Here is a 21418-nt window from a genome sequence, read left to right on the forward strand (position 1 = left end):
TCTCTCAACCGTGAAGCCTTAGACATTCTCGGGTCGTAAGGGTCACCAGTAGCATTTGCAACCCAGAATGCAGCATGTGCTTCATCGGACGGAAAGCTAAACTGCTCAGTGAAGAACTCGGAGTCCATGTCTGCAGTTGTGTAGATACCCAGCCTCCTACCCAATCGACCTACCGACCAACTGTTCCATCGTCCGCCCAACCTAAAAGTCACCCGCTCCTTGTAGCAGAATTTTGGCCTTCTAGCAGCAATTGGTTTTTCATAGGCATATGTGGAGAAAAACTCTTTCGTTAGCTCAAGATAGATGGGTCGGTCGATAGCTACTAAGCGCGCAAGTGGGATACTGATCATGTTTTCAAGTCTATCAAACTGATTGAGATCCCGCATAACGTCCCAATCCAACCTCCTGGGGACGCCAAACTGCCCTCGCCTTCTCCATAAGGCGTCCCGTCTTGGGATACAAAGGGCTTCCCGTTCAACATTGGGATTAAACTGAAGGAAGGGATGATCCATCTGCATGAGGAATATAGTTAGAAATCATGGAACAGGAAAAATTTCATTCGAAAACAGCAGAACGCATAATTATGAAGGTTCTGTCTTCCTGATCTAGGCCTGTGGCACGGGCGTGCGACGAGATGCACGGTCGTGCGTCGCCGAGATCGAGCAGATGTGGCCGGCAAATCTTGTAACTGCACGACGTGCGACCAACGACACCACCGTGTGATACCGAGCCAACATCAGAATCAGTGAACAGCCGGCAAGGCATGACCGTTCCACCAAGGAACGACCGTGCAACTCCGATTCTGTAGTTTTTCGAACCCCTGATCTAATAACAGCCTGATTTTTGCAAATTTCAACAAGTTTTGGGCCAACAGGGGTCGGAATCTCAACCGGGTGTTCACGATATACAGGATTTCTTGCAAGGGCTAGGGTTTCGATTTGTTTATGAAGAGAACCCTAGAGAATCCTTGAAGAATCGGATGAATCTAACCTAGAAAGCGAAGAAACTGAAAATCTACAAGAAGGAACATACCGTGCGAAGAGATGGGTGAAACCGTGCGAAGAAACCGTGCGATTTAAGGCAAAAACGCTCTGGAACGGTCGGCAGCAGTTAGGGTTCGCGAATTGTGAATGAGGGCTGCAGATGAGAGTATTTATACTGACAAATGACCAACCTGCCCTTAGCCATTCGCACGGTCGTGCGACGGACCGCACGGTCATGCGTCGCCGACATTTGGCTGACCCTTCGCATTGTTCTCGGAGATGCACCGGGGGTGCGACTCACCGTTCCGTCCAGCCCGTAAACGCACGGTCGTGCGATAGGTGGCACGGCCATGCCATATCTGCAGATCAGATTTTTCTTCAGAAACCAGTTTCAGCACCCTTTTCGGCCGTTTTTCGCCATTTTTACCATCCGCAAACTGTTCTAACATTATTCCCACGTAGACCCTTCACTCGGTACGTATAAAAACTGTACAAACTAACGGAAACTACCAAATACTCCTAAATTACGCTAAAACTAGGAAAACACAAAAAATGACGATTTGACCCCTAAAGCGCTCTTGACGCTCTTGCTACATTTTTGATCCGCGAGTCAGTAGCGTACACTCTCTCCTCCCCACACTTATGATGTGTGCAGGGTTTGGAGCTCAATGACCTCCACCGCCGACTCTATCAGCCTGGCAACGTACAACTTCAAGAGATGCCCATTTACTTTGAAAATAACGCCGTCCGCGTTCTCTATTGCAACAGTCCCATACGGAAATACCTCTTTAACTGTGTATAGGCCTGTCCAACGTGAATGAAGCTTCCCGGGAAATAAGCGCAACCGCGAGTTGTAAAGAAGAACAAGATCGCCCGCTTGGAATTCTTTGTGGTCCTTCAAGCGTTTATCGTGCAATCTCTTCGTGCGCTCCTTGTACAACACGGAGCTTTCATAAGCGCGTTGTCGCAGCTCATCTAATTCATGAATCTGGAGAAACCGGGCTTCACCTTCGGTTTTTAAGTCCAGATTTGCGGTTTTTAGAGCCCACATCGCTTTATGCTCCAACTCAACCAGTAAATGGCATGCCTTTCCGTAAACAAGCCTAAAGGGAGTAGTCCCAATAGGCGTCTTGTAAGCCGTACGGAAAGCCCACAACGCTTCATCAAGCTTATCCGACCAATCCTTGCGGTTTGCACCTACCGACCGCTCAAGGATTCTCTTCAGCCCTCGGTTTGTGACTTCTACCTGGCCGCTTGTCTGTGGATGATAGGGCGTGGATAAACGGTGATGCACACCGTAACGGGACAAAGCTCTCTCGAGCTGGGTATTGCAAAAATGCGTCCCTTTGTCACTGATAAGCGCTTTCGGAGCGCCAAACCGGGCAAATAAGCTTTTCAAAAATCTCACGACCACCCTGGCATCATTGGTGGGTAAGGCCTGTGCCTCCGCCCACTTGGATACATAGTCAACTGCGACCAGGATGTACTTATTACCTCGTGAGGGGGGAAATGGTCCCATGAAGTCTATCCCCCAGATATCAAAGACTTCACAAACCTGAATCCAGTTCTGAGGCATTTCATCACGTGCCGATATATTTGTCGCCCTCTGGCAAGCATCGCACGCTCTAACCCAACTCCGCGCATCACGAAATATAGTCGGCCAATAAAACCCGGAATCCAACACCTTCTTGGCGGTAAAGTTGGCTCAATGGTGGCCTCCGGTAGGTCCCTCGTGACAATGGCGCAGAATATCGGTCGCCTCCTTCCCTGAAACACACCTCCTAATCACCTAATCAGCACTAACCCGAAACAAGTAAGGGTCATCCCAAATGTAGTGCTTGACATCCGAAAAGAATTTCCTCTTTTGCTGGTGAGTCAACCCTTTAATCAGAATCCCACAAGCAAGGTAGTTCGCAAGGTCGGCGAACCATGGAGACTCATCGCATATCTCAACACTCATCAAAGACTCGTGTGGGAAGTTGTCATTTATGGAATCCCAACGCGCGTCCACGATATCTCCATGCTCTAACCGAGATAGATGGTCAGCCGCTACATTCAAAACACCCTTTTTATCTTGAATTTCAATATCGAACTCCAGCAGCAACAAGATCCACCTGATCAGACGCGGTTTAGCTCCTATTTGCTGAAGAGATATCTGATGGCTGCGTGATCAGTATACACAACAGTTTTCGAAAGCACCAAGTACGATCTAAATTTGTCAAATGCGAAAACGACCGCCAAGAGCTCTTTTTCTGTCGTGGTATAATGCCCCTGAGCGTCGTGAAGAGTTTTGATCGCATAATAGATCGGGTGAAAGTGCTTTTCTCTCTTTTGGCCAAGAACGACCCCTATAGCGTAATCACTCGTGTCGCACATAATTTCAAATGGTAGACTCCAGGCCGGTGCAACTAAAATAGGGGCCTCAATCAACTTTTGCTTGAGAAGGTCAAAGGCTCTGAAGCAATCATCTCCAAATATGAACGGAGCGTCTTTCTCCAACAAACGGGTCATGGGCCTAGCGATCTTTGAAAAATCCTTGATGAATCGCCTATAGAACCCCGCATGACCAAGAAAGCTCTGTATCGCTCGCACAGAGGTGGTAGGTGGAAGTCGTGAAATGATATCCACTTTGGCTGGATCGACCTCCATACCAGCGTGTGAAATCTTGTGTCCCAAAACTATGCCCTCCTTAACCATGAAGTGGCACTTTTCCCAGTTTAGGACAAGATTCGTCTCCTCACACCTCTTCAACATCCTTTTCAAATTTTCCAAACAATGATCGAAGGAATCCCCAAATACCGAAAAGTCATCCATGAAAACCTCCATAGAATCCTCGATCATGTCATGAAAAATTGCAACCATGCACCTCTGGAAGGTCGCTGGTGCATTACACAGCCCAAAAGGCATCCGCCGGTAGGCGAACATACCGAAGGGACAGGTAAAGGTAGTCTTCTCCTGATCCTCAGGAGCAATAGGAATTTGGAAGTATCCAGAGAACCTGTCCAAGAAACAGTAATACAACTTCCCCGACAGACGTTCCAACATCTGGTCGATGAATGGAAGCGGGAAGTGATCCTTGCGAGTAGCATCATTGAGCTTGCGGTAGTCAATGCAAACTCGCCACCCAATGATGGTACGGGTAGGAATTAGCTCATTCCTATCATTTGAAACTACAGTCATACTACCTTTCTTAGGTACAACCTGCACCGGACTCACCCACACAGAGTCAGAAATAGGATAAATCATGCCAGCATCCAACAACTTAATCACTTCTTTCTTCACCACGTCTTGCATATTCGGATTTAAACGCCTCTGATGCTGTACACATGGTTTGTACTCGTCTTCCATCAGAATGTTGTGAGTACAAAAAGAAGGATTGATGCCCTTGATATCCATGATTTTCCATGCAATGGCTCTCTTATGAAGTCTCAGAACCTCGAGAAGCTGATTTTTCTCATCCTTTTCCAATGATGCCGAAATTATGACCGGTAAGCGACGCTCCTCGTCCAGAAATGCATACTCGAGATGTGGCGGGAGTTCTTTCAACTCCAAAGGCATCGGATCTTCAACCGAAGGCTTTGCCTCCTCTTCTTTTACATGGCCAATTTCTAGAAACCTCTCCGGACTCTGGGAACCATCGTCACCAATCTGATAGACTGGCTGCTCGAAATCGTGGCCCTCCTGTGTAATGCCAATCAGGTCCCCACACGACAGATGTGTGTCCGAATCAATCTCGTCAACAGTGCCTCGAAAATGAGAGCACACACATGTGTCGACAATGTCGACATAGGAAAGCATGTCATCGTGACTTTGCGGATGCTGCATTGATCTTTTAATATCAAATGTCACGTGCTCGTCATTTACCCGGAGCGTGATTTGGCCAGCTGCCACATCAACAATCGTCCTCGCTGTATTGAGGAACGGGCGTCCAAGTATTAAAGGCACTCTTGAATCTTCGTCCATGTCAAGGATAACAAAGTCCACGAGGAAAACAAATTTATCGATTTTTACAAGCATGTTTTCCACAAATCCACGCGGATACTTTACTGAGCGGTCTGCCAACCGAATGCTCATCCTAGTGGGTGACGGCTCACCCAGATCCAGCTTAGTAAAAACCTTATACGGCATAAGGTTGATACTCCCTCCCAAGTCAGCCAATGCATGGCTAACAGACATGTTTCCAATCAAACACGGGAGCGTAAAACTACCCGGATCTCCCATTTTCGTGGGCAGACGGTTCTGTAGAACGGCGGAACAAGTTTCATTCATCACCACACATAATATATTCTCGAGCTTTTGTTTATTCGACAGGATATCTTTTAGGAATTTCGCATACTTTGGCATCTGGGCCAAGGCTTCAACAAACGGTATATTAATGGGTAGTTGCTTAAACAACTCAAGGAACTTACCGTATTGTTCTTCGTCCTTCTGTTTCTTCAGCCTGCCTGAATAAGGTATTGGTGGAGTGTAATCTTTGACCGGCTCCTGGACTTGTGCTATACTTGCTGGGCGTAGCTTGGCTTGCACCTCGTCCGGTGTGTCAGTCGGGACCGCTCCAGTGATCGGCGATGAGTCCGATATGACGAGTCCGGTAGTTTTTCCACTCCTAGTCATGATCGCATTCACATGCCCGCCCGGGTTTGGTTCTGTATTACCCGGAAGACCACCTGGGGGCCTTTTGGACATCATCTGCGCCAGCTGACCAACCTGATTCTCGATATTCTGAATCGAGGCTTTCTGACTCCTCATTTCTCCCTCGTTAGCTAGAAAACGATCTTCTCTTTGTTGGTATCGTTTTCGGAGCTAGAGAGAAGCTGAGCCATCATATCCTCCATCTTGGAACTAGACTGTGGGGCCTGTTGCTGGGAGCCACTCCCAATGCCCTGATTCTGGTACGAATATGGACGCTGCTGGTAAGGTTGGTTGTACTGCTGGTACTGCTGACCCTGTTGGGGTGCTGGAGCACGCTGAGTGAACCCCAATGGGTTCTGATTACCTGTGTTCGCCCGCCACCCAAAATTTGGGTGATTTCTCCAACCGGGATTATAGGTGTTGCTGTAGGGATTGTTCTGCGGCCTCACCTGATTACCTATAAAATGTACCTCTTCGTGGCTCTCATACACGACTCCCTGAAAGCATGCACCAGGCTCATATGACACTCCACACTGGTCACATCCCGAACCGGCTTGTGCAATCATCTGGGACTTATCGAATTTCGCTGAAAGAGCCGAAATTCGTGCAGTAATGGCCGTGTAGTCATCCACCGTGTGTGCTCCTGCGCGAGATGATGATGATGATGTTGCCCGGCCTCTATCTCCTTCCTGACGCGAGCTGGATTTCAACGCAGCTTTTTCTATAATATCATACGCTTCCGTCGGTGTCTTAGTTCCAAGATCGCCCGTCTAATCGCTCCTGTGTGGTAACTGAGCCCCTGATAGAACGTCAAAACCAGCTGTCGCTTGGAGAAGCCGTGATGTGGAACATCAATCAACAAATATTTAAATCTCTCCCAGGCCGCGTGCAACGACTCTCCCTCGTCCTGACGAAAGGAAACAATCCGGTTCCGAAGCTTGTTTGTTTTCTCAAGCGGAAAATATTTCTGCATAAACTGCTCCGCCAACTGATTCCAGTTCCTGATGGACCTGGCTGGAAGTGACATAAGCCAAGCTCTAGCTTTGTCACGCAATGAGAAAGGAAACAACCTCAACCGAATTGCATCCTCCGAAACACCTGTAATCCTAAATGTCGAACAAACAGCGAGAAAAGCAGCGATATGCCTCCCAGGATCCTCATGCTCACGTCCGTCAAACTGTATAGAATTCTGCACCATGTTAATAATACTAGGTCTAATTTCAAAAGTAGGAGTATCTATAGTAGGCTGAAGGATACTCGGCTCCAGGCCTGCCCTTCCGGGCTGATTTGTTTCATTCAAAGGTCGGTCGTCGTCCCCCATGACGACTCTCTCCTCGTCCCCTGAGCTTTCGTCTTCAGAAATTATCACCGGCTCGTCAATTGCGTTTGCTATGCGTTGTGCAATGACAAGTGACCTTTCGCGCATCCTCTTACTTCTTCTTAGGTTATGCGCTGGTTCGTCAGTCGGCTCAGCAATAGCGGACACGGGAGTTGAGGACATCAACCTGCAAACGAAAAACTGACACAATGAATATTTTATTTATATAATAATGCTGTTTTTTTTTGCTGAAAAGAAACAGAATATTATTTTAAATGGGCTGAAAAATTTATAAAAATCCGAAAATGGGCCGAAATTTTTATAAAAATTAAAGCAATGAAAATAATCGAATCGGCTAGTGTAAAAACGACTTTTAAGAGCCGAAAACTCAACGAATAAATGAATAAATAAATCCGGATTAGATCAAATAAATAGAATAAAAATTTACAAATGTACAAAAGAATCACGAAAATGAATAAATTGAATTAAAAGCAAGAAATATTAACAAATAAATCAACAAATAAATAATCACGAAAATATACACAAATATTAACAAGTATATACACCGATAACACAATGACTCGGGTCGTTCCTAAAACTCATCATTCCCCGGCAACGGCGCCAAAAACTTGACGTGTGCGCGACTATACATATTTTTACAATGAAATTACACACGATTTGGTTTTAAATTTATAAAAGTGATTAATACTTTTACATCAAAACACACACGAAAGAGGCAAGTGTACCCCGTCATATATGTAATAAAGTATCGGTAAGAACTAAGTATCGATCCACGGAAATGGGCGGAGAAATAATACTAGACCTTTGTCACTAAATTACCGGTAAAAACATAAGTTGTTTGGTTTTTAATTAAACTAAAGTAAGCATAAATAAATATATATAAAAACATATTAGATTTCAAATACTAAAATAGCCTTGCTTAATATACAACCAAAGCATGTCAACTAAGTCGGTTTTGGCACTAGAAGCATTCGGTCAATTTTCCAATTTAAGACAATTAGTATCCCTTTCGGGAACCCTAACATGACAATCATTCGGAAAGCTAAAACGATAAACACACTTTAACCACCTAAAATTGTTCTTTAACGCGCAATTGATAAATGTCTATGAAAATCTCCTAAAAATAAGTTAGTCATTCGTTAGGAGTTTTCTAACCTCACTTAAACAAGGAAAGTGACACCGATAAACACAATGCAACCACCGAGACAAGCATAAAGTAAATTAAATCACAACCGAGTTCATTTTACAAATCTTGCACATAAATTCACCAAGATAGCAATTTTGGCCGAAACTACTAACTAAGCTAACAAATCATGGCAAGAATTCATAACAACACCATCTAACCCGTTAGGGTCCTTCCGTGAATGCAAGCTTTCTTGATTAACAATAATTACATTTTATTAAATCACTAACCATTTCTAGTATCATGATGCCCACATTTTAACCAAGTTAAACTAGTTAACCAAATTAAAAGTTTACTAATACATGATTAATTAAGCTTCATTTTTCAACTATCTTAACTAACCAAGTACCAATCATCCAACACAATTACTTATAATCAAGAAATCAATATCAATAACAAGGTTGCAAACTAATCATCAAAGATAATCATAGAAAATACTTCAAAATGTCATTACAAACAAAGATTAACATACTAATGGCTATAATCAAGCAAGGGATTGTTGTGTTTTTGCCCAAAGGCTTACATTAATACATAATAATCAGTCTAAATGCTTGAAACATAACAAAATTATGGAAAGATTTGAGAAACCAAACCATAAACAAGCATAAGAATGAGAATCCGGATAGTAACCGAGCTAAACCGGGCAATGTGGCTTGAATCCGGGCTAAAGCTGATGCTTACGGAGCCTGAAAATCGCCTGTGGAGCTCTCCAAAATTCCAGAGTTACGAACAGAATGCTTCTGTTCGCTTTTTATATTTTTTCGATGTCGCACGGTCGTGCACCGATTGCACGACCGTTCACTTTATGCATTGTTGTAGTCACTGTTCATGACATCAGCAGAGTTGACTGGTCTTCGGTCTCGCACAACCGTTCTTCATATGGCACGACCGTGCCATTCCGGGATCTTGTTGCACGGACTGCAGAACTGGTCGTTCATCACCGGGATATAGTTGATCATCGGATCCGCACGGGGTGCATGGAATGGCACGACCGTGCATCACCGAGATTATGTTGAACGCCTTGTTGCACTGGTCGTTCATCACCGACTGATCTTGGTTTGTCAGAGATGCACGGTCGTTCCTCAGACCGCACGACCGTGCCACTCGCCGAGGTCAGTTTTCTAACAGAATGTCCGCAGCTTTGTCGTTTTATCCGGAAAGTCCTCGTTTTCACTATCATCTTGTTCGGTATGCTGTTTTAGGCCTGTAAACAAAAGTATACATAATAAAGTATCCGAGTGACGGTTTTACGGCCGAAAACGCATAAAATGGGGATAAAATGGGGGACTAAAATTTGTGTAAATTAGCGAATATCACATATATTTAAAGCACACCAGGTATCCGATTTGTAAAGTTTGATTGGTGCTTTAAATATTTCCAAGAATCTAACTATGAAGATAGAAAGATCTTAAAGAGAAAACTCGATTTCAATTATAAGGAACTGAAATGTTCGAATTAAGGTACACAAGGAATCCAATTAAGGGCTCTGATTTGAATGATAATCATCCACAAGGGTCTAATTGTGAAGATAAAAAGATCCCATATGGATTTTAGAAGTTGAAGATGTTTTGAAACCTTGCACTGGATGTGCTTAAGTCAAAACATGAAGTAAAGTGCTTATGAAGTTGAGGTGCTCGATATGCCAAGGCGACATATGAAGCGGAATTTGAAGGTTAAGTCAACGTATGAGGAAAATATTTTTGAAAACTATGGTTTCTAAAAAAATGTGTTCAATGTTTTGAAATCTTACATAATACTTTTGAAATCATACGTAGGTGTATTAGATATAAAAAATGTTTTAAAATCATGCTAGGTGAAATTTTTGAAATTATGTATAAGGTTTTTGAAAATATGAATAATGCTCTTTGAAATCATGCACTTGATAAGAAAATATATTGTGTTAATATTGTTTTCAGGCTATATGAGACATTTTGAAATCATGAAGGTTGTTTTTGAAATATAGACAATGCATTTGAAAATTTGTTTTCAAACTATATGAAATGTTTTGAAATCATGAAGGTTGTTTTTGAAATACTTATACTATGTATATTGTTACGAAACCAAAATGAAATGATATGGGTACGAGATTGAATATACCCTCAGTTATCTAACAAAGGATTTAAAGGCACAGATGTGCAAAAAGCACGATTACTCATAATGTCACTTCATTTCATGTACTTCATTTCTTAGAATGAAATGAGTACTTAGAACTTTCGAGGAAATTATGAGCGATCACTTGAAAGAGAGAATCACAAGAGTACTTTGTAAGAACGCAGTTCCTTGTCATAGGTATCATAGGGGAATGCCATACACACATGTAACTACACTTGTATATCAGAATTGTGAACAACAATTTATTTATAAACAAAACAGATTGTTTCACATTACAAGAAAAAAGAAGTAACAGAAGCATAAGACAACAATATCTTCTAATCAGCCAACTGCTCATCCGTGGGTTGGATTTGCATTAGCAAGCTTTGGGGATTTATTCACGAAATGACCCATCTTGCCACAGTTGTAGCACGATCCAGGTGGAAAGCGAGCTTGAGCAGGGTTGGCTTGTGGTTGATTTGGATCACTTTGGTTCGGGTTAGTTCGACAAGCACTTGCCAGGTGACCAATTCGCCCACATGATACACACAGACGACACTGTAAGTGAGCTTGGTGATGCCCCTTACATTTGTTGCATAACGGTGCCGTTCCCTTGTATTGCTTCTTAGCAGGTGGTGTTGCCACCTGGCTAGGTCCTGCTTTATTTGGTGCAACGACTGGAGAATTCTTTGAATCTTTACGTTTCTTCGGTTTTGGTGAAGGCTTGGCTTCTGTTTCCTTCGATGGCTCCTATGTGGCTTCCTTCTGGAGTCGATACATGGCAGTAGCTAATTCGACAGTCTTCAGGACTACTTCGCCTATTCGCTGGGCAAATTTGGCTGTTTGCTCGGACATTTGACCGTCGCTGAGAGGAAGAGACATTCTAGAAGAAAATGAAAGACATAGGAAGAAACAAGTGAAAGGTTATCGGAAAATCAAAACAAAATGGCAACGCATAGAATTTGCGATCATTTGCTTGTTACCTAAGGTAAACAAATGAGACAGTGACTAATCAAAGTAAACGGGTCATATTAATGTATCACTGAAGACATGCTCGCCTATTAGTGAACACTCACCCCCAAGAGTTCCCAGGTAAGAGTGACTGGTCCGATTCTGCGGATTTGTACGAACACTCTAGCCTTAGACAGAAAACTCAGAGTACAGGCATTCACCATTCCAGTTTGCACGTGTTCACATCAAAAGACCCAAACTTTGACGAGATTTGAAAACTTAGAGGGTTCAAAACCTAGTAATTAATCATCCTAGAACAGATGATTGCTTTTCAAAACGGTTTTGAAATTTGTGTTCTTGTTGTGGTTGTCGCCTAAGGATAGGTGACAGTATTGTTTTATAACTAAACGCAAGTTAACTCGCGTTAGGGTCCTAGGAAGGTTATAGACTATGTCAAAGCATTACTAATAACCTAATTCCCTATAACCATGAGCTCTGATACCAACTTTTCTGTCACACCCCGACCACGTAAAACAACAAAACGTGGCGGAATCGTCGGGGAGTGTTGTAACAGAATCATTGTTTCATAACACATGGAAAATTGAAATTTTGTTTTATTGATTAAAAGAGTTACAATGTCTTAACAACAAGGAAACGTAACATAATTAACTAGTCTTGCATCTTTTTAACGTCACTAAGGCCCAAGTCCACCTAAGTGTATCTTGATCGATCCTATGCATCAAATCCTGAAACACAAGTGAAAATAGGTACATCAGCATAAAAATGCCTGTGAGATACATAGGTTTTATTGATTTAGGATTCATGACTTATAAGTTTAAAGAAAAATGTTTAAGAATAGTTAGTCATGATCCTTGTAAAATGTTTTATTTTATAAATCATTTGAAAAGCAATGATAAAGTAGATGATATGTAAAAGTGTAATGTAAGGTTAAATGAATAACCAAGTAAAATGAGTTTGTATAAAATAAGTTGTTTTGTAAAACAATTGTTTAGTGAAAATATGTCATTTGTGAAAAATGTAATATGTCAAATATTGAAATGGTTTAAATAACGCTACAATATGTAATACTATAAAAGCACTTATATATAGGAAGTACCAGCGGCGTATCCACCATGCTTTTATCATATTACACACGCCTCGTTACTTAAATCACTTAAACAAACCATCAAAGTAAAATGTTCATGTTTAAACCAATAGTTCAATGTTATTGTATAACCCAAGTTAAATGTAAATCATGTAATGTGTAAACAAAAGTCATGTATGGTAAGTAAAATGAGACTACTTAAACCACAAGTAGAAATGTACAAAACAAAGTATTTTGAATAAATCAAAAGTCATGTTTTGTAAGATAATGCATGCTTTACTGATACAAACATCTATGTGGTAATGTTAAACGCATACATTCAAGCCTTGAGACAGCAGGATAACCTTAGAGAGAAGGTTATCAAAGAAAAATGTTTTCGGATTTGGTCATTCCATCCATCCAAACAAACCTAGGATTTTAGGAACGGGATTTGTCAAGTTCTATGGTACCACTACCTAATACCGAGTGGCATGATCGGTGTTAATGAATGTAATAAAGACCCGTTAAACAAACCAAATGTCATACCAAATGTAAGCATGTTTTAAGAAAATAATGTACCTAGTATGCTAAGTGAACATACATGGTAGAGATATAAAACAATGTGTCCATATGTTACGTGAACATATGCAACAGAGATGCAATTTAAAACAATGTACTAAGTATGCTAAGTTAACATACAAAGCAGAAAAGTCATGTAAATCAATGTGCTAGCATGCTCAGTAAACATACATAGCAGAAAAAGTAATGTAAAACAATGTGCTAGCATGCCAAGTAAACATACATAGCAAAAGAAAATGTAGTGTAAAACAATGTGCTAGCATTCCAAGTAAACATACATAGCAAAACATAATGAAATCATGTACTAATAGTGTACTAATGAACATAGCAAGTATTTGATATGAAAACATGAAAAGCACGAAAGTAACAAGTAGGCACATGTGTTTCACCCCAAAACGTTTGAAAAACAGTAAAAGAGGGGACTATGTACTCACTTGAGGGTGCTTAGAAGTATTGAACAACAACCAAGCAAAGCTAGAGGGATCACGGAATCAAACGGCACCCTATATAGATAACTACATAAATAACCGGACCTAAATCGGGAGATTTGATAGTATGAAGTTTCGTAAACCAAATGAGTATTGGAACTCATATGATATGGTTTAACAAAGCCCACATACTAAAATGAAACCTAACCTAAGTGCTTACGACCCATTACGACTCGTTTAGGTAGCTTATGCTACTTTAACGCGTCGTTTGCGTAAAACACGTTCGAACCGCTTAACTAGTCCCATGACAAGTAAAATATGCCTTAATATGTCTAATATAGTTACCTAATCAGTTTAGATGTCAAAATTTAGGTTACATATGCTTAAAATGAATTTATGCGTAAAAAAGGTATTTTGGTAATTTTCCTAAGGCATATAAACTACCTATCATACAACTACTTAAACGATGTGGCCATAAGGTATAACCTCAGAAGGTTATTCCCTATACAACTATGGTCACCTAATGTGTTTGGTCAGATCCCAATGATCGACCAAACGGGTCGGGTTCGAAAGTATAAGCGATTATTTAGATCGCTTACCTTAGGACCCTATATAAGCATAAATCCAAAAGTGACGAGCTAAACATGTTAAAACATGTTTAACGAGGTTTGAAAACAGGTTTGGTATCAAGACAAAGGGTCTTGATACCCAAAAGTAGTTTGGTTACAAAATACGCAAGAATACGCATTTTGGCCGAAACTAAGACTCGTCACTGAGCCTAGATAACGTGGTAATCAGTAGGTATAGTCACTAGGGACTATAACCATCGTGATTACGCTCACGTTACGAAGTTCAAACGAACTTCGCGTTGACCATACACTGGTCAACGCAAAAAAGTCAAACAAAGTTTGACTTTAACGCTAAAAACGCATAAAAAGAACGAAGGAATACTTACAAAGGGTCCCCGCAAGATTGATTTTCCAAGTATTCTCAGGTATGAAGTGTTTTACACTTCAACTTAAAGAAATCTCAGAAATCAAGTGGGTTTCAAGTGCAAAGGGGTTGGGTATTTATAGGAAAACAAGAACCGTTAGGATCGGTCCAAGATTCCCGAGCTTAAATCTCATCCCTACACTTGCACCCCCTGATTTGCAATACAATGGGCACTCAAAAATGGCCCATAGATTGTTAGAAAACCATTTGCAAGAGAGTAAAATAGGTTGAACAGCTGTAAACAGCTGGAAAAACAATTTTTGCAGGTCTGGCAGGCTTACACGACCCGCTTAAGTCACCACAATAGTCTACGCGGCCCGCCTGGGCTGCACAAACCAGCAAACTGTTTGCAAAATTACAGTTTTGGTCCCTGTTATGTGTTTAAAGCCATTTTGACCTATTTAAGGCCCGTTAAGCCATTTTCAAGGCCCAACAATGATGCCTAAACATAGGGGACATGAGACATGCTCAAAAATATGCCAGATGTCGGTTCGTTTGGTCGTACGATCACGATATTCGCTCATTTACGACGAAATGCACACGAATGCGAAAAACGATCCAAACTACGCGCCGAATGGATTTTTCTTATGCCAAACACTAAAATAAAATATTTTAATGCTTACATAAATTTTTGGATGTCCGGATGTATTCAGAACGTAAGCTATGCGCGAAAATGCAAACTTATGCACTTTTTGACGCTTCTAGTCCCTGAATGAGTATAAAGTTTATTTTAGCACACCAAACCCCTCAAAGCCCATTTCTAAGCTATGTAAAGGATATTTAGGGTGTGTTTAACTTATGATCAAGTTCCGGAATGTCCGTTACATTACAAATTGACATACTTTCGCAGTTTGTCGAATTTAGTCCCTGTAAGCGAATAAACTTGATTTCAGCATACCAAACCTTCCAAAACTTATTTCTAAGTTATGTAAAGGTTATTTAAGGTATGTTAAGCCTATGACACTACTCCGGAGTGTTTGTTGCATTAAACCGGTTATATTTACGCATCGGTGCGCGTATAACCTTCCAGAAAACGATTTAGAGCCCGAAATCGAACAAGAATTGATATGTGCAAATGATACACATATTTATACAAATCCCAAGTATGAAATACGATATTTCATTGGTTTGGTATTTGTTTGATGGTTGAAGTGACATGGGTGTCACACATCCTCCCTTGATATATATTCAACTCTACAATTAGACTTCAGCAGAGTCAATACGTGGATCTTTTTGTCAGACTTCCACTTTAGTATTTTTGGGTCTAATGGCTTTCTTGCGAGAAGTTTTATTTTTGATGAGTTAGGGGATTGAGGTTTGCTTGCCAACTTTTAAATAGTTGCAGCAACTTGAGCTTGAAGTTGCAAGGAAGCCTTATCCATTCCAAAATCTAATTGATTTCTAATAGCATCACTTCTGATTTCTTCTTCTCTCTTTTCATCTTCCTCATCACTCAGTTGTTGCCTTTTTCTTTGGTTCAAGGCACTGATGGATACATCTATTGATGAGAACATTTTTTAGAGGGAAGGGTCTGCTGAGGTCTAACAGTGGTTTCATCATTTTATATTGGCTTCTGAGGCACTGTTGGATCTGTCTTTCTTAGTTCTTCTAACTTTTTTGTAAGTTAGATCAACATTCTGCTTAGACCATCTTGCAATGGCCCTAGCAGTCCCATAGTTAGCTGCTACAAAATCTGCTCTCTTTCTTTTATACCTTAATGCTTCATCTACATAAACCTTCTTGTACTGTTTCCAGTTGGGAGTAGATTTTCGCATTTGAGGATCGTTGTTCGTCTTTTCAATTCTATCAAATTCCTCCTTAAGAGCTTCAAGAGGTCAGTCTTTGAAATCAGACCTGTAGGCTTTGTAGGGCTTTGTTTCCATGATGATGTTCAAGAAATCATCCCTTAATGTCTTTTGAAGCTCAACATTTGGTGGCAGATTTGACATTTTCTTACTAAGGTCTCTAGCAAAGTCTTCTAACTTCCTGACTTTACTAACCCCATGTTGAATACGACTTTGTAAATTGTTGTCTCCTAACCCTTTACTCTATTCTTTTGCCTGATATTCTGCTTGCTTGGCTTTCAGCTTCATATATTCATCAATATTCTTTGGAGTTCTGAAGCCATGAAGAGATGGGAAGGTTCTTTTAGAAGGATCATCCTCTGTGTAAAATTGTTTCATTAATGTTTTGCAAGGACATTAATATGTGTGGCGACATAGGAAGCACTCAAGCCTAGCGAATTTCCTCCGGTCCACCCAGTTGGAACAACAAAAGCACTACATGGGCCACACAAGGACCCAAGAGTGGGGCTCGCTACACCCGATAGCTCTACCACCTTTGTCCCTCAGTCTTAAACAAGATTAATGGAACTTCAGAGAGATACTATTCGCTCACGTGATCTAACAGTTCATTCCCTAGCTAACCCATACCATTGAGACATGTATTCCACCCCCGAGAGTTATAAATCCGAAAACAGTTAAGAGAAAAGGGGGACATGAACTCACAGCTTTGCGTTCCGTAAATAGTGCGTACTCAAGATTGGTTCCCTCGGTTCGTGTTGCAACCTACGAACGTGCTAGGTTTTGTTAGACACTTCGGTCTTGTAACGACTCTTAGTCTTAAATATTTATTAAGACTTGTTTTGGAATTGTATTTGTTTTGAGTTGTACTTTCGATGTATGATGTCTATATGTAATTTTCCATAATTATATAAAATTCCAAGTTCGATATATTAGTTAAAATATTATATTTTAACTTATTTATTTGCATGCATTGCTTTATATATCATTTGTTATTACAATGGGTTAGATAAAAATAATATATTTTTAACTTGTATTGATATATAATATTTCCATATGCATGTGCTTATGATATACATGACCAATTGTACCATTTGTTAAGGATTATACTCGTATATATATTCCCAACTATAGGTATACTTGTATTATGAGTGTTTTGCGTATTTAACTGCGTATTCTCATAATTATGTATAATACTTTATATAATGGTATCTTCACCAAGTGTTGGTAGTATATGTTGGCATGTATTTGTACATATAGAAATACATATATTCTTGCATTCTTAAAATATTCATTTTTAAGACATGTTTGTAGAATCATGTATGTATATATCTTAGACTTGGCAATTTCTTTTATTTCCATAGGTCTTAAAAATAGTTTATTTTTAAGATTACACAAAAATATATATTTTTAGCTTCCACCAAAATGGCCTAATTTAAGGTGTTTATAAAATATATATTTTTATACTTCAAAAATAATATATTTTCATGGTTGACAAAATATAGTATATTTTTATATTCTTGCAAAAATATATATTTTGTCGCTTGATCAGTTTTGAAAATATATATTTTACCAAGCCTTGATATATTATAATTTTAATCCGGAATATATATATATAATTTGTCCAATATGTCCAAGTGTCCGAATCGTCCAATTTTGTGTCCATGATATAAATATATATTCTTGTAATTCCCTAATTACAAATTTTATTGTATCTATTTGTGTATATTATTTCAAGTTCCTAATTTTTAACATAACTAATACAAACAATATACACATAGCACATAGTTCAAGTGACCACTAAATATATATTTATAACCATTTTATTTCTTGAAAACCATACCTTCTTTGCTTGTATTTTTATACAAAAATTATGGGAATTTTATACTTATTATTTTTGAACAAGTTTACTTGTAAGAACCTTTTAATAAAAATATTTTCTAAGTGTTTGAATTTTATAAAAATTTGGCCATAGTTTCCCTTAGAAAATGGAGGTTCCATGTTTTTAAAACATATCATTTTCTTTTCAAAATTCATCAACAATTTTCCCATAACAATTTATAACATAATATATCATAAAATATGCTAAGATGAACTTGTGAACATATAGTATTCTAGCATGGTTTTTAAGTATGTCCATTTGTTTAAAAATCATACTTAGCTTATAATTTTGCCAAACTTTTAGAAAACCATTCTTGAGTTCATCCATTTCTCAAGAAGACCATAATATGTATGTAACAAATTATATACTTTAACAACTTCAATCTTTCAAGTTCATCCATTTTTCAAGAAACCATAATTTGTATGTAACAAGTTCTACACTTTAACTACTTCATTTTTCAAGTTCATCCATCTCATACAACATGTTCACCATGGATCTTTCCAATATCCTCATCTATACTTGTTAGATCATGTTTTTAATCATCATCTAACAAGTTTATATGTGATGTTCATCATCATAAACACAAACAATCAACTAAACAACTTAGTAACACATCATAAACAACTTGTTTTCTTGTGATTTTAACTTAGTTTAAGGTGTTCTTCATCTTTGTTTTGTAAGAGCCTTTAGATGTTAAGTTGTATATAGTTACATATACAAGATGAAAATGGGTGTTCAAAGGGACTTACTACTAGCACAAGGCTAGGGAAGTAACAAGAAGATGAAGATGAAGAAAATTGATGGATAAAAACTCCCAAGAGAGGTCCTTCAACTCCTATTTCTTGGAACCTTCTTAGATGTGCTTGATACACCTTGGAGTATACATGAAATTGCTTGAAAGATGAAAGAAAATTGGAGATGGGGGAGGGGTGTTTTCGGCCAAGAATGGGAGAGGGAGAGGGAGAGGAGAAGTGTGGGTGTTTGTTGGTGAGTCTTGAAAATGAAAGGATGTGTAGATAAGGAGTTTAACCCCTTGTGTCATAATTTCCCTCCAAACAATTAGCCAATGGATCATGGAGCTAGCATCTTTGACCAGCAATATCATTAGTCAACAAGATTAGGGGTGGTGGGTCCCTTGGGGACGGTTACAAATCGGGGGGGGGGGGGGTCTTGTTTGCTTAATAATGTGTTAAGTGTTTAAAGATCATAAGATACATCGCTTAGTTAGGATAGTTATATGTTTAGGGGTTTTTGATGTAATTCATGATGTATGGTGAATTATACTAACTTAATATTGCTGGAATATGTTAACTAGTTCATGTTAAATGTCTAGTTCATGTTCAGGTGTTCGTTTCGTTACCGGGTCGCGAAAAGATCAACTTTTGCAACTTGTATATCATGATGTGCTTTTATATCTTGATAATATTCTCGAAACTTTTTAAGTTGTTCTGGGTGAGTTATGCTGAATTAGTGAATGCTGAATATGACATGAACTAGTGAATATGACATGAACTAGTGAATGCTTTTATATCAACTTTTTAACTTGTATAACATTATTTCTGAATATGTAGTGAATGCTGAATTCTTGGTGAGTTATGCTGATTTGCCATTTATAGCTAGTTTTGGGTAGTTTTTAGTGTTTGTTTGTCTTTCGGGAAGTATTAACATAACCCCTTGTTTTCTCACATGAGATTTAGTATAATCATTAACCTTGGACTTCAATCTATGTCCTAAATATGTCGTTTATTTGAGTACTGAACCCATGTCAGCACTACTAATCTAACTGGTAAGCGTACTGGTAATTCCTGAGCACTGTCTAAACGGTTTCAAGTTGCGACCAATAAACATGAATAATATGCATCATAAAATGTATTTTGTGAGTTCTCTAGATGTATGTCATGAAATCATGCAATTCAGATGTCCAAAACACATAACCATATAATATTAAGCATTGTTTAAATGGTACGGAAATTACCCGAAAAAATGCCAGTTGTCACACCTTGATGTTGTGGTTGACAGCAAAAGCTAAGAACAATCTTATGGGTTCAAGTCTTGCTATAGGAGCAAATGTCTCATCATAATCAATGCCTTCTTCTTGTCAATAACCTTGAACCACAAACCTAGCTTTGTTCTTGACAACAATGCCCCTTTCATCTCTGTTGTTCTTGAATACCCACTTTATGCCAATTGGACTTGCATCCTTTGGTAGTGGTATAAGTTCCCATACTTGTTGTCCTTTGAACTGTTGGAGCTCTTCTTGCATAGCTTCTACCCAACTATTGTCTTTTAGTGCCTCTTGGTACTTAACTGGTTGATGGAGTGATAGAAAGCCAGCAAAAAGACAAATGTTTTGGGATTGACTTCTTGTGAGAACCCTTTCATTGATGTTGCCAATAAACTTGATCAGGTGGATGAGATTTAAGGAAGATCAGATCCCCCCTGTATGGAACAATGGCATTGAGAGGTGAAGGCTGCAGATGTGAATCATCTGAGCTAACATCTGATGGTGACTTTGATAAACCAACATCTGTTTGAAATGGAGGTGGAGGAATGGGAGGAATGGGTGTGACACAATGTTGATTTTTATCCACTATTGATGGATTTTTATCAAAAGTGGTTGGAGATGATGAGATGGCAGAGGTTAGAGGGCTACTATAACAACCCTCCTAAATATTTTTGGACACCCTAAATGTCCCTAAATATACCCCGTACATGAAAACCGGACCCGTTATAGCCCTACACTTGTAAAAATCAAGAAAAATAAGATTTGGCAGTCTCTCGCGGGCCGCGACGGAGACCACTTGGTCTGTCACGGGGCGCGACAGCCTAATCCTTATCCGGAAACGTGGCGTGCCACGTGGCACGTGACTCAGCAGGCCTACCCCCTTGACTCAGCAAAGTTATAGATGACACGTAGTCGCTCGTGGGCCGCGAAGCCCCTTGCCTTCTCTTTCGTGGGGCGCGACAGACCCCCGAATCAGACTATATAAGGGGGGGGTCAAGCTCATTTGAATCCTCGTTCATTTCTTAATTCTCTCTCAACTTCTCTAGTAGTAGAAACTCTGCTCAGGCATAATACCCACTATATAGCGAAGCTTTGCCTCGTTGTAAGTACTATAACCCTGCTATTACCCTACACGATTGATTTAGGATTCCGTAATGCATGTCGGCTCTGCCCGACTCAGTCATTGGAATTCTGTATCGTGTGTACACCCGATCGATTTAGAATTTCCGTAATGCATGTCTGCTCTGCCCGACTCAGTCATTGGAATTTCTGTCTTGAGTTGTATGGTTAAATTGAATTGGGTTATTTTACTAACACGTGTGCATTATTTGATTTACTAGATAATAACCAGGAGATTCTTAGGAAGCACTAGTATTATCTAAACTTGCAATGTGAGTTCATCTACTTTTTTGTAAATTGTTTTTATAAAAACCTCAATTGTTTAAATTATACTTAACAGTAATTAA

This window comes from Helianthus annuus, chromosome 2 (genome assembly GCF_002127325.2).
Source record: "Helianthus annuus cultivar XRQ/B chromosome 2, HanXRQr2.0-SUNRISE, whole genome shotgun sequence".
Classification (NCBI taxonomy): domain Eukaryota; kingdom Viridiplantae; phylum Streptophyta; class Magnoliopsida; order Asterales; family Asteraceae; genus Helianthus; species Helianthus annuus.